Source organism: Neofelis nebulosa, chromosome 9 (genome assembly GCF_028018385.1).
Source record: "Neofelis nebulosa isolate mNeoNeb1 chromosome 9, mNeoNeb1.pri, whole genome shotgun sequence".
In the NCBI taxonomy this organism is placed as follows: Eukaryota; Metazoa; Chordata; class Mammalia; order Carnivora; family Felidae; genus Neofelis; species Neofelis nebulosa.
The window spans coordinates 110,860,912-110,882,793 of NC_080790.1; the positions used below are offsets into that span (position 1 = coordinate 110,860,912).

The window sequence follows — 21,882 nt, forward strand, 5'->3', positions numbered from 1 at the left end:
TTCGCCCATCCCCCCAAGCCACCTCCGCTCTGGTAACCATCAATTTGTTCTCTATGGTTAAGAGTCTATGTCTTGGGGCGCCTGGGTGGCGCAGTCGGTTAAGCGTCCGACTTCAGCCAGGTCACGATCTCACGGCCTGTGAGTTCGAGCCCCGCGTCAGGCCCTGGGCTGATGGCTCGGAGCCTGGAGCCTGTTTCCGATTCTGTGTCTCCCTCTCTCTCTGCCCCTCCCCCGTTCATGCTCTGTCTCTCTCTGTCCCAAAAAATAAATAAAAAGCGTTGAAAAAAAATTTAAAAAAAAAAAAAAAAAGAGTCTATGTCTTGATTTGTTTCTTTTTTCCCCTTTGTTCATTTGTTTGGTTTCTTAAATTCCACACATGAGTGAAATTATATGGTATTTGTCTTTCTCTGACTTATTTCACTTAACATCATGCTTTCTAGATCCATCCGTGTTGTTGCAAATAGCAAGATTTCATTCTGTTCTTTATGGCTGACTAATATTCATTGTACATACACCACATCGTCTTTATCCTTTCATCTATCAGTGGACACTTGGGCTTCCGTGATTTGGCTATTGTAAATAATGCTACATAGACATAGGGGTGCCTGTAAGCCTTTGAGTTAGTGTTTTTGTGTTCTTCGGGTAAATACCCAGTAGTGCAACTACTGCATCATATGGTAATTCTCTTTTTAATTTTTTGAGGAAACTCTGTACTGTTTTTCAGAGCGGCTACATCAGTTTGCATTCCCACCAACGGTGCATGAGGGTTCCTTTTTCTCCACATCCTCGCCAACATTCATTTCTTGTATTTTTGATCCCAGCCGTTCTGACAGGTGTGAGGTGCTATCTCATTGTGGTTTTGATTTGTGTTTCCCTGACGATGGGTGTTGTTGAGCATCTTTTCACGGGTCTGTTGGCCGTCTGGATGTCTTCTTTGGAGAAATGTCTGTTCATGTCTCCTGCCTCTTTTTTAATTAGATTGTTTGTTAGGTGTCGAGTTGTATACATTCTTTATGTATTTTTGGATACTAACCCTTTATCAGATATATCACTTGCAAATATCTTCTCCCATTCAGTAGGTTGCCTTTGACTTTTGTTGATCGTTTCCTTAGCTGTGCAGACGCTTTTTATTTTGATGTGGTCTCAATAGTTTATTTTTGCTTTTGTTCCCCTTGCCTCAGGGGACCTATCTAGAAAAAAGTTGTCACAGCCAACATCAGAGAAATTACTGCCTGTGCTCTCTTCTAGGATTATTATGGTTTCAGGTCTCACATTTAGATCTTTAACCCATTTTGAGTTTATTTTTGTATGTGGTGTAAGAAAGTGGTCTAGTTTCATTCTTTTGCGCGTAGCTCTCCAGTTTTCCCAACATCATTTGTTGAAGGTGAATTTTTCTTTTTAATACCAATGTTCAGCCATTCTCGATCACATGAGAATATTGGCGTGGAGTCCAGGCATTAATATTTCTTAAGCTCCCCCAGGTAATTCCGATGGCGGTAACTTTGAAAACCACTGGTCTGTGACTGCTCTTCAAAGTGTGGTCCGTGGACCCACAGCAACAGCATCACCTGGGAGCTTATGAAAGATGCAGAACCCGGGGCGCCTGAGTCACTCAGTTGGTTAAGAGTCCAACTCTTTGTTTCAGCCCTGGTCTTGATCTCCACAGGTGTGTGAGTTCGAGCCCTATATGTGCAGAGCCTGCTTGGGATTCTCCGTCTCCCTCTCTCTCTCTCTGCCCCTCCCCTGCTTGTGCTCTCTCTCTCCCACTTTCTGTCTCAAAAATAAATAAATAAACTTAAAAAAAAAAAAAAAGCAGAACCTTAGGCCCCACTTCAGTCTTGTTGAATTCTCATATGCATTTGGCAAGATTCTCAGGGGATCTGTGTACATACTGAAATTTGAGAAGCATTGATTTAAAACACACTTTGATGTGGTTTGCATTTTCACCCTTCTTTGTAAAAAAATCTTTGAAGACTTGAGGATTCTGCATCACAAATATTTGCAAGGTTAATCATTTCTATTCTCTTTTTGATTTACCCTATCTTATAGGAGATAGTGATTTGGCTAGTTGATGATAAAATGCCTCTTTCCCAGTTTGACTAAATTGTTTCTAATTAAAGATGTGGAGAAAGTTGAACTGATCAGAAGTCCCTCTTGAGGAGAGCATCATGTTTCTTTGGAAGGTTTGCCTGGAGAAGCCTGGTGGGGGAGAACAGAGCAGCCGTGGGCAGGATCATCGGCATGTGCCAAAATCTGAGTGGAGGAAGAAAAGCACTCTGCTAAAACAAGGACAGAGTTGGCTCCTGAGAGGGAGAGGAGAGAGAGAAAGAGAGAAGGGGGAGAGGGAGACACAGGCAGAGAAAAGAACTTTCAAGATCAGTGGAAGATGGGTACACGACCCCTCAAACTCTCCATAAGGGTAATGAACCCCTGGGTATGGCAACAATTTGGGGGAAAACAGTGAAAAGTCTTAGTGCACCCAGGTTATGACATAGGAACAGAGTAGAGATTTGATGTTTGGATACAGAAGCTACGACCAAAAGGACCATGAGGAAGGTAGCCTTCTAAGGTCCACAGAAATCACCCAGGGAATGCTTTGGGCCATTAGAGGCTGTGACACTAGGGTGTTGAGTCCAGTTTATTTTGATATATAGGAGTGGGAAGGCCTTAGTTGAGGAGTGGGTTCAGTGTCTTGCTTCCCCCCCTGGATTGCTGGAGACAGGATAGGTCCCCCCACTGACCGAGGCTGCCTGGAAACTGTAGGTTTGACTTAGGCTTGTTTGGGAAAAGCAAGAAATTCCTGGCTTCCCCAGAAGCTCCTGTCCCTGAATGGTATTTCCAACCACATTTCCCAGAGGTCCCTGAGGACAGTGAGAGCTCTTCCCTATCTGACTCCAGGCTTCCAAAAAGCAGGTGCCACATTTGCTCTTAAACTCTTAAAGCCTTCAAGCCTTCGCTAAGTTGGGTCCAGAGCCTCCAGATGCTGTGCTGGAGAGAATGGCTTTCCTTCCTCCAGCTGGGAGGACCTGAGACTGTTTCCTCTCACAGGGAGAAAGTTGGGCCATCTCTGCAACACTGTGCCTCCTCCAAGCTTTCTCACTCAACCAAACCGAGCATTCTCTTGCTGCAGGATTTGGTAGCGGCAAGAAAGTGTTTCCCTTCCTCCCCTACTCAGTGGGACTCAGGACAAGCCTGGCCCTCATACCCAGCGTGCTTCTCTTCAGACTGCTCATGTGCTGGCCAAAACACGTCAGCAGCAAGCACGCCATCCTGGTGCCAAGGGGGTGTTTATAAAAATTGTCCAGATGCTTATTTCTCTCTTCCAGAAATTGCCTTCTGTCTGATCCAGTTTACCGATTTGTGCCAGAACACTGGGTCTTGAAAAACTGTAAAGAATATTTATCAACATCACCCAGAAGTTTTCTCCTTCAGCCATCCCATTCTTCAACCCCACCCCCAACAAGTACATCATTCTAAATTGTTAGGGATGGGGATTTCAATACATAGATATTTTCTTTCTTTTTTTCATGTTTCTTTTCTCTTTCTTCCCCCCCCCCCCGCCGTGTTTCTTAATTGTGGCAAAAGCATACCTAACATAAAATTTACCATTTTCAAGCGTGCAGTTCAGTGGCACTAATATTCCATTTCGATGTGGACTCAAACTGGGATTGTTGGCCGTCTTCCAAGAACTGCCTGCTTTGTTGCATCCCTCTGATTTCCAACCTTGTTTTTGCTTATAGGACAATGACCAGAATGGCTCTCTCTAATGAAAAGTTTGTCTTCTAATCTGGCTTAGGCTCCCTGCTGTCGTGTTGGTGTGTCCAGCCATACAAAGCAAGCCCCCGGGAAATCTGTGCATCTCAGTGAAGTGCTCATTTGTCTTTGGTGTGTTCTCTCTCTCTCTCTCTCTCTCTCTCTCTCTCCCTCTTTTCCTCTCTTTCCCTCTCCCTTTCCCTCTCTCCATGCCCCCCCTTCTTTTGGGTCCTGCCTTCACCTGTGAATCATAATAAGTGAAGACTCAGTGTGGGCTCATGTGATTTCTGATTCCATCTTGATAAGTCTCTGAAGGATGTAGTTTTGCTTAAGTAGAGAAGGAAAGCAAGGTATCCGTGGTGGGATGTGGCAGAACACAGAGACAGCTAACTCCAGACTTACTGCTCAGGACACACTGATTAAAACAGGGCGTAAAAGATCTCTGCAACATAAATCTGAAGAGGGAAATCAGCATTAACATGAAAGTGCCAGAGAAGTAAGTTTTATCCTGAAAAAAATAGGAAGCCACGGAAGGTAGAGGAGGAGTCTAAATCAGTCTGGGTAAGGGAGAGCTTGTCCCCAAAGAAGACACGCTGTGGTTTGAGTTGCAGGCCTGCTGGGTCCAGGTTCTGCCATTAGAGCAGGAGAAGAGGGACCCAGGGAGTTGGTGGGCAAAACCCAGGAAGGACCAACCCAGAGAAGGTGGTTGGTGACTGGGAGTCGGGGAGGAGAAAGGTCTCGAAGGGGAGCTCCAGACATACAGAGACTGCAGGAATGGAGGAGCCAGTCACAGAAAGGAACCGCATGCTGAAGAAGTAGCCCAAGCAATGGAGCAGATATTTGCCAGCCCTCGCCCATCTCTCTTCCACGGTGACATCTCCACACTGAAAGGTGCACCTCAGGAACACCTGCCACCCACGGACGGTGGGCTTTTCTGACTGTGAGAGCCCACTCAGCCCACACATAGGAGCAGTCGGAAGTCCTCGAAAGTTAGTTACCCAGGGGCAGCCTCCTATCCGTATGGACAGGAGTGGTGGACAAATACCCCAGCTCCCTCACCCCTCAGGTGGGAATACTCTGAGGTGCGCCGTCTCTGAGTTCTCCGACGGGACTGAGCCTCCGTCGCCCACTTGGGAATGGGCTCGGTGGCACATCCTTCATTGGTTGTCTTCCTTTTGCTGTGTATCGAAGTTTCCCTCACCTCCCAAATAAATCATTCACACCCTAATCCTGGTCTCTGGCCTCTTTCCAGGGGGGCCCAACCCAAGGGAAGCCTCCCCCTTAGTGTGTAACCAGAACCCCTAGATATCCACTGAAGGTGTGCAACACTGAGCCCGGGGGTCCCCTCTCCCCTGCAGCCAGCCCTTCGCTGTGGTCTTCTGGGTCTAGTTAACCCAGCCAGGGGAGGAAACAGACACAGGGGGCTCCACAGAGGCAGGGCACCTGGGCACGTGCACCACCTCTACCACCAAGGCCATGGACAAACTCAGGTCTGGGAAAGGGCCCTGGGGGCCTGGAGCCCCCTTCACCACGTTGGAAGGAAGACAGTATGGTTATGGACATCGAGGGGACCCCATTGGGGGCAGCAGGTGGGGTTCTCTTGCTAACCTGTCAGACGCTGAGACTGCTTTGTTTCTCTTCATCAGACTGGAGTCTTGGGGACTTTGTGGGTCATCTGTCCGCCACCTCAGCCGTGCTCTCCACGCCTAACTCTAAGGCAGAGGAAAAGGATTTGTTAGTATGATCAGAAAGGAAAAGGAAAGTGATATTGGGACCGCCCACGATAGCACTGAGGCTGCCCACTCTCCAGCTGGCCTTCTGGCAAAAAATGGCCAGGGTTTGCCCATTGACTTGCCTTGGTGCTGAAGAAAGAGCCGACGGGGTCTCAGGCTGTCGTCCACATCAGTCATTACCGGGAACTGGTACTGACCCCAGTAGCTTGCTGGAAATTAGTGCGGTGAGGAGAGGTCATCTGGATGCAAACAGGAGATGCCAGACCAATGAGTGAGATGCTGTTGCCAAGCCCAATCTCAGTCCCTCCCAGGCTGAGCCAGGCCCGGCGACTGGGGCTACAGTCTGAACGGTCACGGGGCTACAGGCCCTTAAAAGAGGTTCAGCCGTTCTCTCAACCTGGCCCCTGACACTTCACTGCCCACTTCTCAGCTCCTGTCAGGGATGATGTCAGGGAGTCCCCTTGCCTGACCTCACAGTGATCCCCTAGCTGGCATGCTCCTCTCAGCCCCCTCCCTGCCACTCTCTAGGGGCCACAGGCATGTTCCTGGATCTCCTCCAAGCCCTACAGGGCCCATGGGAGGCTGGAGCAGGGCTGGGCAGGGAAATCTCAGGGCCTTTCAACACAACCAAGCCTCGCCATCATTTTTACTTTGTCATGACCTCTCCCTGGAGGTGCAGGCCACTCTCCGAGGAGGGCTTGGCCTCCTCCCCAGTGCACGGCAAGGTGTTCCCAACCGCTCTGGAGTTTCCAAACCTGTCTTATCCGGTACACACATCCCCCATCCCCAGTATTTTGACCAAGAGGGAGACAAGGGAGCAAGTCTGGACTCTTCAGTTCTCATCCCCCCACCCATAGCTCCTTTTCTGGAGCCCAGAAAGGGTCCTGCCCCTGCCTTCGCCACCGTGTGACATAAAGTGCATGTCCCCACACCATGACTTCGAGTGGGACACCACTGAGTTTTCCCAATACTTTTTTTTTTTTTTTTTTTTTTTTTTTTTTTTTTTTTTTTGGGACAGAGAGAGACAGAGCATGAACGGGGGAGGGGCAGAGAGAGAGGGAGACACAGAATCGGAAACAGGCTCCAGGCTCCGAGCCATCAGCCCAGAGCCTGACGCGGGGCTCGAACTCACGGACCGCGAGATCGTGACCTGGCTGAAGTCGGACGCTTAACCGACTGCGCCACCCAGGCGCCCCCCCAATACTTTAAGAGAAACTTAGTGGAGCTTAGAAGGCCCTTTCACATATCCACAAAGCCCAGCTCTGGCAAGCACAAATCCTTGCCTTCTGCCATTCTCGTTCTGAAGGGGGCTTCCTTGAGAGCTCTTCCTGCTTCCTGAGCATCAACCACTGAACGCTAACTCCTTTGTCTCCCTCTGGGTCCTGTTTCATCCATGAATCATAACAAGTTGAGGCCCTGGGAATGACAAGAACTGTCAGCAACAAGGAGTGCATCCTTGAGTGTCGAGGGTTAACATCAGATCTGGATCTGCTCGGAAGTGACCTTGACCTCCCGCTTCCCACCGCCTGGTTTCCTGGAACCACATAGTAAACATGAAACATTGTACACGGGTTTGCAGGCTTTGGGCCTCCTTGACTCACACAGGGTGAAAAGCCGATGGAGAGCAAAAGCTATGGTTTCTGTGTCAAGGTGACCCGCAAGCACCTTGGCTCCCACTGTGGCAGCTATACACACCCCATGTGGTCAAGGAGGCCAGAGAAGCTGGGAGCTTGGGGGGCTGCTGGCCCTCCTGATATGGAGATGTTGGGTATCCTTTGTCTCCATTCCTTTATCCTTCTATGAAGATAAGCCTATTGGTCAGGGTTCTCCAGAGAAACAGAACGCACAGGATGTGTGTATACATAATAGAGAGAGATTTATTTTAAGGAAGTGGCTCATGTGATTGTGGAGGAATGATGAGTCCAAAATCCGATGGGGGAGGCTGACAGGCTGGAGACTCAAGGAAGAGTTACGGTTCGACTCCAAAGGCAGTCTGCTGGCAGAATTCCTTCTTGCTCAGTGGAGGTCAGTCTTTGTCCTATTAAGGCCTTCAAGTGATTGGATGAGGCCCACCCACATGGAGGGCAATGTGCTTTACTCCGATTCCACTGATTTAAATGTTGATCTCATGGAAAAAACACCTTCCCAAAAGCATTCAGAATGTTTGGCCAAATATCGAAGCACGTGGCACAGCCAAGTTGACACAAAAAACTGACCATCATACTAAGTAACCATAGTAAACATAAGGCGATTGATTGCATCTCGAAGCTTCTATTATGACCATAATCGTAACCCACAACTACTGTCTAAGTGCAATCCCTGCTAGTTCTCTAAGTGTCATTCTGCTCCAAGGGTCTGTGAAAGGCACATTGGCCCAAGAGGGGACCATTTTTTCCCCCACCTGACCACTGGCATCTATACAGCCCTGTCTGCAACTATGCAGAGAGACTTTCCCCTACTCTTTCCTTGGCTCTTGTTTTCCTCGCAGACCACACAACAGCCAAGCTTGGGGATGGGCACCCAGCATCGTGCTGACTGCTCAAGAGTCACCCCGTGGCTGACCTGGTCCTTGGAAGGCCCAGGAAGAAGGTCCGCTACTCACGGAGAAGACAAAAATTGCTCAAATGTGGTCTTTTTTTTTTTTTTCTCAAACTTAATGTCTATTTATTTGAGAGAGAGTGAAAGAGAGTGAGCAGGGAAGAGGCAGAGAGAGAAGGAGACACAGGATCCAAAGCAGGCTCCAGGCTCTGAGTGGTCAGCACAGAGCCTGATGCGGGGCTTGAACTCATGAACCATGAGATCATGACCTGAGCTGAAGTTGGAGGCTTAACCGACTGAGCCACCCAGGCGCCCCTCAACTGTGGTCTTAAAAACGAACATCCCCTCTCATGATGCACAAGACTTTATAGTTTGCAAAGCATTTTCACATCCACTATCAATTTGAGCCTTCCCAAAGCATGTGAGAAAAGTCTTGATTCTGGCCTCTGCTGCTGCCTGAGGCAGTCAAAGATGGAGCTTTCCAGATTTCCTCCGCCGGCTGACCCAGGGGCTGCCCTAACATGTCCCACTTGCTCACGCTGGCACAGACATGTGGGCGATCCGGGGGAGGCTCAGAGATGGCAGGCTTCAAGAACCCCTCCAGCTCCGAGTCCCTCAGCCTCAAAGATACGTCAGGCTGCCAGCCCAGTCCTGAAGACAGAGAAGCAAGCCATGCCCTGGCACTCCATCAGCCACTGAGTCCCCAAAAGGCCAGGATGTCTGGTCTGGCTTACAGCCTTGAAAAATGGACTCAGCTCGTGTTATCAAGAAAGCCGGCAAACGGCCCCGGGAAGTTATAAAAGCCCTTCAGCCTCTCATCTGGCAAGACAGCGTCTGGAAGCCCCGGGTTCTCTGTCTGCTGAGCCCCATCCAAGCCCAGTGGACAGGGTAGCACAGACACAGCTGTGGTTGTGTGTGCCTGTGTGTGTGTGTCAGTGTGTGTGCAGCTGTGCACAGACGTATATATTTGTGAGTGTTTGTGAATAAGCGTGCGCATGTGGATAAGTATGTGTGTGGATAAGTAGGTACCAGGTGTGGGGAAAGGGGGGCCACGAGGCCAACTTCAAGCACATTTGAGTTGAAAACCCAGCAGGAGTTACTGATAAAGAAAGGAGAGGGCCGGAACGCCTGGGTGGCTCAGTCGGTTAAGCGTCTGACTTCAGCCCAGGTCATGATCTCGTGGCTCGAGAGCTGGAGCCCCACCTCAGGCTCTGCGCTGACAGCTCAGAGCCTGGAGCCTGCTTTGGATTCTGTGTCTCCCTCTCTATCTGCCCTTCCCCTGCTTGCACTCTGTCTCTCTCTCTCAAAAATAAAGATTAAAAAAAAATAATAATAATAATAAAAAAGAAAGTAGAGAGCCAAGCCCTCAGCAAGACCCATAGTTCACAGGGAAGCCTGTGGTCCCTGCCCTTGGAGAATATGTCTGTGGAGGAAATAGACACACAGCAAATACTCAGATCCTAGGACGCTGTGGGGACTGTTTTAGTTCAGAACCAGAGCCAAGGCAATGAGAGAACTTCCCCACGCAAGACCGTGCATGTGGCCCCAGAGCTGGATGGACGTGGGGGAGGCTCTTCTGCCCTCCAGGGACCTCAGACTACTGCCGGGGCAGCCCCCAAGACAGCAAACAGACCAGCGATCAGCAGCACCAAAGGGCCCCAACCAGGTGCTACATGAGAGAGGGAACAAGCTGTGTGAGGTCTGGAGAAGCAGGGACACGGCTGGCCAGAAGGGCTGGCCAGCATCGTCCATGGGCTCAGTGCCACAAGGGGTAGGTGGTCAGGGCATGGAGAGCCACTCTTAGTGAGCAGCGGTGACTGTCAGAAGCCCAGGTACTTGGCCCCCACCTCTCTGCTTCTCATCAGTCCCAACCTGGCAGGAAACATCATAAGCCCAGAGGCGGGTCTGCCCTTAACATTTGTGAAGAGGTGAGAAGAGACGACAAAGGGAGGCCCCTAACACGCAGCCGACACCCCTCTCACGGCAGCCCTGTACCACACAGGGCCTTGCCTGCACATGTGTGGACAACTAAGCCTTCCAGTCCAACCTCTGTCCATAACCCCGCCTCCCTGGTCATGCTTGTCAATGGCACGGGCTAACCTTGGCACAACAGACCCAGAGAAGATGGCCACACGGGGCACAGTGGCAGGATGAGGCCATTTTTTTTTTCTTTCTTTTTGTATTCTCAAGTTAGTTAATATACAGTGTAGTCTTGGCTTCAGGAGGAGAACCCAGTGATTCACCTCGTACATATGACACCCAGTGCTCATGCCAACAAATGCCCTCCTTAATGCCTGTCACCCATTTAACCCACCGCCCCCATCAACTTTCAGTTTGTTCTCTGTATTTAAGAGTCTCTTATGGTTTGCCTCCCTCTCTGTTTTTATTTTATTTTATTTTTCCTTCCCTTACCTTATGTTCATCTGCTAAGTTTCTCAAATTTCACATATGAGTTAAATCATATGATATCTTTCTATGATATTTAGCTCAGCATAATACCCTCTGATTTCATCCATGTTGTTGCAAATGGCAAGATTTCATTCTTTTTCATCACCAAGTAATATTCCATTGTATATATATATACACACCACGTCTTCTTTATCCATTCATCCGTTGATGGACATTTGGGCTCTTTCCATACTTTGGCTGTTGTTGATAGTGCTGCTATAAACATGGGGGTGCATGTGCCCCTTCGAATCAGTATTTTTGTAGCCTTTGGATAAATTGCTAGTAGTGTAATTGCTGGGTCGCAGGGTAGTTCTATTTTTAATTTTTTGAGGCACCTCCATACTGTTTTCCAGAGCAGCTGCACCAGTTTGAATTCCCACCAACAGTGAAAGAGGGTTCCCATTTCTCCACATCCTCGCCAACATCTGTTACCCAAGTTGTCGATTTTAGCCACTCGAACCAGTGCGAGGTGGTCTCTCATTGTGGTTTTGATTTGTATTTCCCTGATAATAAACACTATTGGGCATCTTTTCATGTGTCTGTCGGCCATCTGGATGTCTTCTTTGGAGAAGTGTCTATTCATGTCTTCTGCCCATTTCTTCACTGGATTATTTGCATTTCAGATATTGAGTTTGGTAAGTTCTTTATAGATTTTGGATACTAACCCTTTACGGATGTGGACATTTCAATAGAAGATTCCAAAGTCCTGCTTACCCTGAGTGTGGTCTGGAAGTAAGGGAGGTGACAGGGTGTCAGGAACCCCTAGTGAGCAGGGGTTCTCTAAAGCAGGACTGCCCAAAGCATGGTCCGCAAAGCAGACCCAGCCCTAGAGCTGCACTCTGCACCCTGACTAGGTTAGCATAGAAATCGAAGAAGCATTTAGGAAGCTTGTAGCAATTTGACCACCTAATTTTGCCTTTTGAATCTAATTAAACAAAAACTGGGGCTTTGTTTTGTGTGTTTTTCTTTAACGTTTCGCTTCTCTAGTAATTCATTACTAGAGAATTACTGTATTTTACAAAAGCATTGGTCCACAGCAGATTGGGAGATTTAAAATCTGGTCCTTCAGCACAGTCTGAAAAGCTCTGCTCTGCAGCACCGAACAAGGTCAGAGACCCCGAGTGCCCAGGTCTAAGGGTCACACTTCCTGGAAGTTATGTCTGGGGAATAGGCAGCCCAGTCTCTCTGCGGGATATGTGGAAGCTGGCCCCAATCAGCCAGTCCTTCAGAGTGAAGGCAGCAGGGCCCTCCGGAAAAGACCACCGTGAATAAAGGCTCTCACGGTGGGGATTGGAAAAATTCCTGCAGATGACATCTGTGCTACACACAGGAGTCCCAATACTTGAGTCTCTGCTGAGCCATTTGCCAGGCAATCCTGACCCAAGGCACCTTCCCTCTCTGAGCCTGTTTCCTCATCTGCAAAATGGTATGAGTATTAAAACAGGATAAAGCATCTGAAACCCTCAACCCACTCAGCATATGAGGTGTTAGGAGGCTGTGAACTCAGAACCAGCTTTTCCTGCTGTGCTCACACCCAGGATGGCAGGAGAGACCCTGGGTGGGGGAGTAGACATCAATAGGCCAGACCTGGATCCATATGCCCTCTACCTAGGAACTTGATCTCTGGTGGCCCTCACTGCCACGAGCTTCCTGGACCCCTGCAGTCACAGGGCCTCCTCCAACTCTGCAGGGAATACTCCCACCCAGTGAGGCCTGAGTCATTGCTCCTGTGGGCCCCCAGAGAGGGATGAGGGTTAGCAGGAACCTAGGATCCCGGTAGGAATACAGACACTTAATGGTTCCCATATGGTGAGCTCAGAAGCAACAAATACTAGACCTATTACTCAGCCCCCACAAGGCCCCGTACCCAGAGATGGCGAGAAGGGGCAGGGCTGAACTGGTGAGAGTGTAAACTTGGAGGTCAGAAGATCTGGGGTCCAGTTCTGATGACATCATTCACAAGCTGTGTGACTTCTAGCTAATACTATGGAGGATTCATCTTGGGTCAGGTTTCCCAGAAGCAGAGCCTGAAACAGGGATACGGGTGTGCAAAGGTTATTGGGTGGAGAGAGGGGTTCTCAGGTAAAAGAAAGTAAGGGACACAGGGTAGAGCAGGGGACGGAGCTTAATTGGGCTGTGGTCTCAGCTGGAATCTAGCTTCAGAAGCCTGACCCCACGTGGAGCTCTGGAGTACAGATGTACCACAGAGTTGTCCCTCCCAGAAACAAGGAGGCTGAGCGGTTATACCCCCAAATCAGTAAGTCATTGACCAAAGTCATTACACCCCATATCAGTAAGTATAACCAGGTGTGGTTATACTCTCCCAGGCTTCTTCCACAAGGCAGCTCCCATCAGCCAAGAGAAGATTGGCTCCCATCATTCTCCCAGAGAAGATTCCAGAGGTAAGCCCTCAGTAGCCAATGCATGTAGCTACTGGGGGAGGGTCCTGTGTCCTGGGCACCAATAATATCTACTACAGAGTTGTTGTTGGAATTAGTGAGATCGTTGACATGAGTACAGCCGTGTCCACACACACACGACACTCAATAATGCCAATTACATTGCGTCACAAGATCACAATTCTAATATTGGCTGTGCAATATTGCTAATGTTCAATATTGCCAATATTGGCAAACACACTCTCATGGTACCTTTGCCAAGTCCTTTTACCACCCCATTCCTCTTAGCCTAAAGCACCCTATCAAGGGGAGGGAGTCTCCCGGTTGTTCTCTAAGGTTCCTTCCAACTCTCAAGTTCAGAATTCCAGGTTCTATGCACTTCTGGATTAAAGACCCTGTTTTAGATCCTCTTAATCTCCCAGATTTAGTATACCAAGAAATACAGTGAAAAACTTCTGGTAATACAGGAGGTTTCACAGAATGGCACCCACCCCAACCTACTTGCCCCAAATTCCCTACGTCCTCGCTGGCCACCCATGTTGTCTAATTTTCCATCATTCCAAAGGGTTTCACTCTTTTTGTAAGGCCTGACCCCTTCACGTTTACTTATATTTCCAATGCCCTTGAGAGGGGTAGTATATTTAGTATGTGATGGCTCAATGATTTAAAAAATAAGCTGAAAGCTGCAATCAATGGGCTCCTCCACAACTGGAGGGTCCTGAGAACTAGTTGAGAGGGAATCAAAGAGGGTGGAAGTTCTGTTGACAGTGGTGTCCAGGACAAGTGTCTGTGGCAGAATACGAATCGTGGAGCATTCTCAGCTCTATTCCCACCACTTACACCCTCCCCATAGCAGTCCTGCTCTGCTGGACCCCCAGGCAGTCCTGGCCTCTTCTTCTTTCCTTCCCATCTTTTCCACACACCAAAACTTATCTCTCCCATGTCCCATCTCCCAACCACACAAGCTTCTTTGCTCTCTGCCAACGACTGAAGGTGAATGAGCAGATTGGTTAACCCAAGACATGACATGATCAGCAGCAGAGGGCAGTAACGGGACCCTGGGCACCGAACTGGGGGTTACACTCGGACTCTATTCCCTCCCCTGTGCTATTTGTAACCACGGTCCGTAGCAGAAGTTTTTTTGAACAGAAGTTTTTCCCCTCCCTGTGCCTCCACCCTTACAAAGTGACTTTGCTGCTCCTTCCCTCAAGAGGCGAAGTCTTCCTCCACTCCTTGTACCTGAGCTTGGCCAGGTGATTTCCTCTAAATAATAAGACAAAGGTGATGCCAGCAGTGACTTGAAGAGAGCTGTTGGGGGGGGGGGGGGGGATTGCTTCTCTTGCTGCTCTCAGGAAACCTACAGCCACCATCCTACGGGCAAGCCTGGGCTAGCCTTCTAGAGGAAGAAAAACCACGTAGTTCAGTTACCCCATCATGCCAGCCAACAGCCAGCCAATCACCAGTCATGTGAGGGAGGCCACCAAACCTCAGCTGACTGCAGACTCACAAGTAAGTTAAGCAAGATCAACAGAACTGGCCAGCCAAAATTACTGACTCACAGAGATCATGAACTAAGTACATGGTGTTATTTTAACACACTACGTTTGGGGGTGGCTTGTTATGTGCCAATAGCTAACTGATACAATAACAAACTTGCATGGTCAGAGAGGCAGAGAAGCATGGGACCGAGTCCTTGGACTGGACTTTACATTTCTCTCTTTGTTGTACCACAGTCTTGGTTGAGTCGTCAGACACACACACACACACACACACACACACACTGAGACTCAGTTTCCTCATCTTTGAAATGGAGACAGGGTAACTGTCCCTCTTGGGGTTGTATTGCTTCTTCTTACGCAGCCCCAGAGCATCGCTCATCCTCAGTCTTCCAGGTTTCCTGCACTCAGAGCAGAAATCCCTCCCTCCCTCACCCCCACTGAATCCCAGGGGACTCCAAGAGAATGTGTGACTTCCACCACAGCCCCAGCATCCACCCTTCGTGGTCAATCTGAGAAGGGTCAGAGGGGCTTGGTATCTGGTGGGTGCGAGTGTGGGAACAGTTTCTAGAAAAATTTATGAAAAGCAAAACACAAGCTTCTCCCCTGGGAAAGTAAGAAGGAAACACTCAGCTCCAGTTGAAAGACAAATTTTTGAAGAAGGAAAGTTTATTTAGAGAATAACCAAGCCCCTAAATCAACAAGCTGTGGCCTTATCTCTGAGCATGTGGGTCATTATGATTCTCTCTGCTCTGCTGACCACTCTTGGCCAGGCTGGACCTTGGGGCAGAGCCCTTGGGCCCAAGGTGGCCGAGGAGGCAGAGCCCTGGGGACTGAGCCTTGGGTCCAGTCATGCGCTGAGAGCCAGAGTTGGGGAAGAAGAGGTGCCAGCAAGTGGGACGCTGCAGGCTGCCCTATTGGCTTTTATTTTTAAAACTCCTTATCATTTCTCTGGAGATTTTTTTTTTTTTACTGCCTCGGGCTGCGTGCTGAAGGAGGTCCAGGCTGTGTGCCCCTATCATCCTTCTGTGTCCCCTGGGGCCCCCACCCCACACACTATTGTTCTGTGAAGACAGAGAGACCATATGCACTATGCTAGTTTTCAGGAGGTTTTTAGGACTGGCCAAATGCAGGCAAGACTCTTTGAAGCAAACCTTATATCTGACAAGTTGGTAGACTTGAACAATAGACTCAAGGTAATTATTCCATTTTCTGAACGATTTGCAGCTTGACCAAAGGACCAGACATTTCTTTTCTTTCATGTGACTGAGAGCCTCTTACTTGACATTAGAGACCTTACCGAAACTAATCTACTCTTTGGAGACTACCTTGGGGTCAAAAGCAAGGATCTCGATTGGCAGCAGCATGGAAGGATGCCACCTGCAAGGCACCTGGGATCCACATGTGGCCCACGTCCAGGAACAAGTGTCGTGGGCTCTGACAGGGGCCTTCCAACTCTAAATCTCTTGCCAACCTGCTCCCCAAACGACCTTCTCCAGGGCCCATAGCCTTTCCTGAGACTTGCCATCTTACTGACAGGGAAGAATTCCTCTCTTACTTGGATCTCCCTAGATGCAAACCCCAAGGCAAGGAAAATTATTCTGGAAAATAGTGTTTGGGGGACAGGGTGGGGAAATGACGTGGGGAAGGGAAGAGAAAGCAGTCAACATCGTTTATTATTATGTATATTGAATATGAACACAAATATATCTATATACTACACAAATATTAAAAGCAATGGTCCAATCCCTCTCTATCCCACCTGTTGAAGATAGAGATTATTCTAGAGCACAAGGCAGGGGAGGGGGAGGCAGTGAAGGCAGAAATGCCACTTCGATGCAGGGGAAAGATCACTAGACTAGGAGACAAGGGTCCTGGTTCCAGTCCTGGCTCTACCATTGGCTTGTTTGATATTCTTTCTGGACCTCAGTGCCCTCATAGGTGAAATAAATTAGATGAGAACCACTTGGTCTTTCAATATTCTGCAAACATACTATATTAGCCAGGAGGCAGTTGCAGAAACTGAAAACTACTTGAACTGTACTAAGCAAAAGTAGATTTAATGCAAGACACTAGGGATTTAGAAAGCTTTCGGGAGGCTGAAACCACACAGCTGAACTAGCTCAGCAGAGGAGCTGTTTCTGATGCCACACACATAGGAACACAACACCTCACTGGCACCGGGCATCACAGGTCTAGAGTAAGGGCATACTCTGCAGACCTCCACAAGAAAAAACACATGGATGCCCTGATCCCTGCCCCTCAACACCCATGAAGTTAGCGACTAGACACTGGAACGCACTGCAGAAAACCCCAGCATCTCAGTGGCCAAAGCCTGCTAGCCAGAAGAACCAATGGAAGCGGCAGAAAGTTGGCCTCTGTTTCAATCTCGTTCAGAACCCTAGCTTCCGGGGAGTCTGGCAAATGTGGGTTTTGATTTTCCAGCCCCTCCATATAAAAAGGGCACTAGAAGGAAGTTGACATGGATGGTGAGCCCGAGGCACTCTATCCCCCCCAGGTGCTCTGGGCCCGCACAGCTGTGCGGCACACCTGAGCTTCAAAGAGGTGTTGGACATAGCCCTGTCCCCAAAAAGCTTATAGTCCAACTGTGTAGCCTAAAAGTGCAATACAATGGTGCTGTTACCAGTTAAAAGTCAGTACCAAAAGATGTGGGGGAAGAGAGGCAGGAAAGGACTCGAGGCAAGGGGGTAGACAGTTGCTTCCAGGATGACAAGAAAAAGTGCAGAGAGGAAAAAACGTGACTCCTGGAAGGTCAATTAGGGAGAGAGGCAATCTAAGGGGAAGGAGCAGCGGACGCACGGGCACAGATGGACAAGTAGTCGTTTGAGAAACAGCTGTGTGAGATGCAGGGCCAAGGCAGGAGGTGCACAGGGTAGGGGGACTGGCCCCACAGGTGAGGAAAGGTGGACCAAGCAAGGGTTGCAAGCCATGCAGAAGACCTTCGAGGGCGTGGGACACCAGTGAAAGATTTTAAGCAGAAAAGAAGTATGGGTACAACCAGTCTGGTAATCTGGATCCCTGTAAAGAGAACCCGGAATTCTAGAAATCCAAAAGACTGGACCAGGAGATGCAGGGAAAGACAGACTAAGAATAGAGGGACAGGAATGCGGAGTGGGAAAAATCACAAGGAACTGACTTCTGGTCCAAAGTGAGCTTCTGCAGGCACAGCTGTGCTTAGTGCTTCATGTAGCTGCGTCAGGGTGAGAGGCCACAGGTCAGTGACCAATGCAGTTTCACTAAGGAAGAATATTCTCAGTGACTTGTCCCTTCATGGAAACCCTGCCTTACCCAAAATGGATGGAAAGTTCTAGAGGTGAGGAGTGAATTGGGGAAGAGAGAGAATGAGTGAGGGGAGACAAAGAGAAGGGAAGAAAAACAAAAGTCTGTGACTAGGTGTATTCCCAAACCATGCTGACTAGTACGAGGATGTAGTCCCAGATCACAGCCTAGCCCACGTGCCTTCTTTGAGAGCTGAACTTGGCCCCTCAAATCCTGAGTGGTTCTCTGCAATCCCCTGGGACTTGCACAAAGACCTTTCTCAGTGACTTTCACCCCCAGTCTTTGGGAAGCTTATTTCCATCCGTGAAGAAAGAGAACTGTGCCTCCCTCCGCCACCTCCCCCATCCATTGTCCAGGAACCTTTGTCCTTTCTTCACCAAACACTTCTCCAAGTTCACGAGGAGAACAAATGTGCTCCCCTGGGAGCAGCATCTGAGATGGAGATTGGGTGCACATAATCTAGTGGAGGAGGGACCTCAGGAGAATGGGAATGAGAAAAGCAAATGGGGCAGAGGACAGAGCTGAGCAAGGATGTGCTCTCAGCTGGAGTCTAGCATAGAGCTCTGGGCATGAATGGCACCACAGAGTAGACATACTTTGAGGTAAGAGGGCCAGTCTTTTGTATCATGTCAATTGTTGGCTAAAAGCTGCCCTTCCCCAGCAGGGGACATGTAACCTCCAAGAGGAGATAGTTCCCACTCAGCTGAGGGAAATTCTAGGGAGAAAGAGCCCCTTGTGAGCCTTTAGCAGCCAACACAACCACTCCACAGCAATGGAGAAACCATACCCCTTCCTGGCAAAGGGAATCTGGACAGGGCACCAACAGCATCCAGTGCAGGTGAAATGCTCATTTTGTCAAGCTCACTGCACTGGATCCTTTTCTCCTCACCATGCCTGTCTTCTAGGAGACTTCCTGTAAAAAGTCAAAAGAGCCCTGACCTTGAGGAGAACAAGTGAAGAGTACAAGTGGCCCCACGGGTCTCTTTCACATGGCTATGGGTACGCCATGAATCCAAGCAAGTCTTCTGGAACACAACTTCTCCCACCTTCCACTCTCTGGCTCAGCCCAGGTCTCAGGACCCTGTACCCCCCACAATAACTGGTCCACAGAAGAGTTCACTAAACTTGTTCTGTGGTCCCACAGGTATTCAGCTTGGCTGCCCCTAAGCACTGGGAGAGATGTTCCTTCCAAGTTGAGAGAGCTCTCTCAGATAGCTTTACATGAGCATAGTTCTGGCTAAGCTGCAAAGTAACTACATGAGCTGCTTCTCCAATTCAGGACATGATATAGAACACCTTCTTTAATATTGTCTTAATTAATCATTCAAGACCTATTAGTAGAAGTCCAACATCTCTGTGTCAAGCAGGCTCCTCCTTGCAAATTTTCTAAGGAACTTGGAGCCTGAATCAGTTTGAAGAGGGTTCATTCTTGCTTCCAAATGCCAACAGGAGAGAGAACTGGAGTCTCGCCAACTTCTGGGGCTCTAACTTCTTATTTTTTGTCAGTGTCCAAGACAGGTCCTTTGCATCCTTCTCCATGGCTGATGGACTTCCCTGGCCCAGATGCACGGAAGGCCTCATGTTTGGGATCCAAGGCTGCAACCATATTAGTTTGCAGCCCATGCTCACTCACCAGATCCCAGAGATGATGGCTAGGATAGAAGACTCCCACCTCCACACACGTTGGACAGAGCAGGTTCTCCCTCACCAACCCCTTGGTCTTCATACCAAGCCCCATCCTCAACTTAGTGAACTCCACTTCTAGAACCTCATGGCTCCTCCAGCCCCTGGGCTTGGTCCACCCCAACAGGTTTCCATAACTTGGTATCTCCAGGAACAGACATTGAAATCTTTGTCCTTTTTCTCATGAAAGATCCTGAGACCCTTATGCAAATAAGTTCTTCTAGTAACCTAGAGCTTTGCATAATGAGAGAAAGTTTCCCTCAGCTCCACAAAACAAAAGACTTAGGACAGGTACTCTGGAGTCCTCTTGTATGTTATTCATTCAATGTTCTGGTTCTTCCCTCCTTCTGGCTCAAAATAGAATTGCACTTCTCTGCCCTCTTGTGGTCCAGGTGGGACATGTGATCAGTTCTGGCCAATAAGGTATAAATACAAGTGACACATATCACCAGGGCTGGCTACATAATTTATAGGGCCCAGTGCAAAATAAAAATGTGGGGCCCTGGTTTTTAAATTCTTAAGATTTTCAAGATGGCGACAGCAGAGCATTAAACCAAGCACGGAGCCCTTCTGAGCCTGGGGGACCCTGTACACAGCTTACATGCCCATGAAACTGGCTTTACCTTGCCACTTGCAAATTGGAGCATTTAATTACCTACATGAAACACTCCAGAGGTCTTTCTTTTCCTCCAGAAGACCAGCAACATTTGAGATTGTGGCTGCTCCATCAACCTGGGTCCCTGACAGCTACCAGGAGCAGAGCTCCTCCCCCACAACCCATAATGGACAGGTGGCATAGCAATAAATAAGGCTTTTTGTGGAGTTGTTTGCTATTGCAACATAGGTATCCCATCCTGATTGAGGCACACCCTAACCCAAGACAATAGCTTTCTACGAGGCATATGTTTACCCCTGTAACACTGCCACTCATTTACCCTTTCTAAGCCCAAAACGATAACTGTCTCTCCCATCCTGTCAATCTCATGAACAGCTAGCTCCTTCACTGGATGAAAATCTGTACCTGGTTATGAACCACTTGCATAACTTTTCCAGGGCGTCTGACCCTGGGTAAGCCCTCAGGAACTGGAATTCTAGAGATTCTAAATATTTTGAAGTTTTGCATCAAAACTCCTTGGACTCTTGGACTCCACATTATAAATGCCAACACAAAAGATCCTAAACAAAAGCATTAACTCACAGAACTGGAAGTGCAGAGGTAGGGTAAGCTCTGGTTCCGTTTCTTAGAGATTCTCTCAGCTCTGCCCTCCTCTGAGGGGAGCTTGTTCTCGGGCTCCCTTCTCAAGGTGGCAAAATGGTGCCCAGCAGAAACAGGGGCAGTGCGTTGCTTTGTTCAAAATAGTGGAGAACACAATGAACCTTTCATTTAACCTTAAAAGTCCTTCTCTTCAGCCTCATTTGACCCAGCTAGGTCATGTATCCGTTCCTGGACCAATAACAATGGTGAGGGGAATGCCAAGTGCTGATGGTTTCATTCATCAACGTTTATTGAGCATTTGTTGAGTTCGGGGCATTATTCTAAGTTCTGTGATGACAGGAGCTTAAATATGGCCTCTGGAAATATATATTAAGAGAGGTGGGATGGGCTTTCCATAAGTGGCTTCGACTAGTCAGAACTGTCCCACCTCCTTCCGTCCTCGGCTGGGCTGAGACGTGCTTTCTTTTTTTTTTTTTTTTTTTTTTTTTTTTTTTTTTTCAACGTTTTTTTATTTATTTTTGGGACAGAGAGAGACAGAGCATGAACGGGGGAGGGGCAGAGAGAGAGGGAGACACAGAATCGGAAACAGGCTCCAGGCTCCGAGCCATCAGCCCAGAGCCTGACGCGGGGCTCGAACTCACGGACCGCGAGATCGTGACCTGGCTGAAGTCGGACGCTTAACCGACTGCGCCACCCAGGCGCCCCGAGACGTGCTTTCTTTACCTGCACGGATTGGGGGAGTGGGAGTAGGGGGGCAGGCTCCCGGCACAATGTTGGGGTTCTGCCAGAGAATGGAAGAGGGAGTGGATATTGGGTAGACAACCAACTATGACTGCTCTAGTCCTTTTTCTGAAAAGATTTAGCTTGTGAAGCACATTAAGACCTAATTTTGCAGTAAAACAGGCTTCTGCATAAATTGCAAACAGAAATGTCAATAGTACAAACTCTTTTGCAATATTTTCACAGTATGTAGGAAAAGCTATAAAAATTTTATATCTAAGGGAGTTTATATTTAATGATTCCAAATCCCCAAATTTGTTAACCAGTTGCCATAGCTCTCCCCCCCATCTCTCTCAGATCAAAGTCAAACTCCCCCTACCCCCGGCCCCATCACCCCTCCTCTCTCCCTTTCTGCCTTGTCCCTAAACAATCTCTTCAGATCTCCCAATTCCTTCAAGGTTTGGCCATGACACCAACCTCAAGATCCAGGGCTCTTGCCCTCATTTCCAAAGGGATCACTTAGTGATCCTAATTGTTTCATTGTGGAACTAATGCCCACTCATTATAGAAAATAGGAAAAGATAGAACATTCTGGG

General features: G+C 48.5%; 1 long non-coding RNA gene across 3 annotated transcripts in view; it reads right to left on the reverse strand.

Annotated features, from left to right (window-relative positions):
• LOC131485471 (uncharacterized) overlaps positions 1-21,882 on the reverse strand; it is an 85,790-nt gene that overhangs the window by 13,117 nt on the left and 50,791 nt on the right. For 2 of the 3 annotated variants that reach the window (XR_009248863.1, XR_009248861.1), the window contains one exon: positions 5,613-5,725. The exons of the other annotated variant lie outside the window; for it this stretch is intronic. This is a non-coding gene — a long non-coding RNA (uncharacterized LOC131485471). Of the gene's footprint in view, positions 1-5,612; positions 5,726-21,882 lie in introns of those variants that run through there. 3 annotated transcript variants of the gene reach the window in all.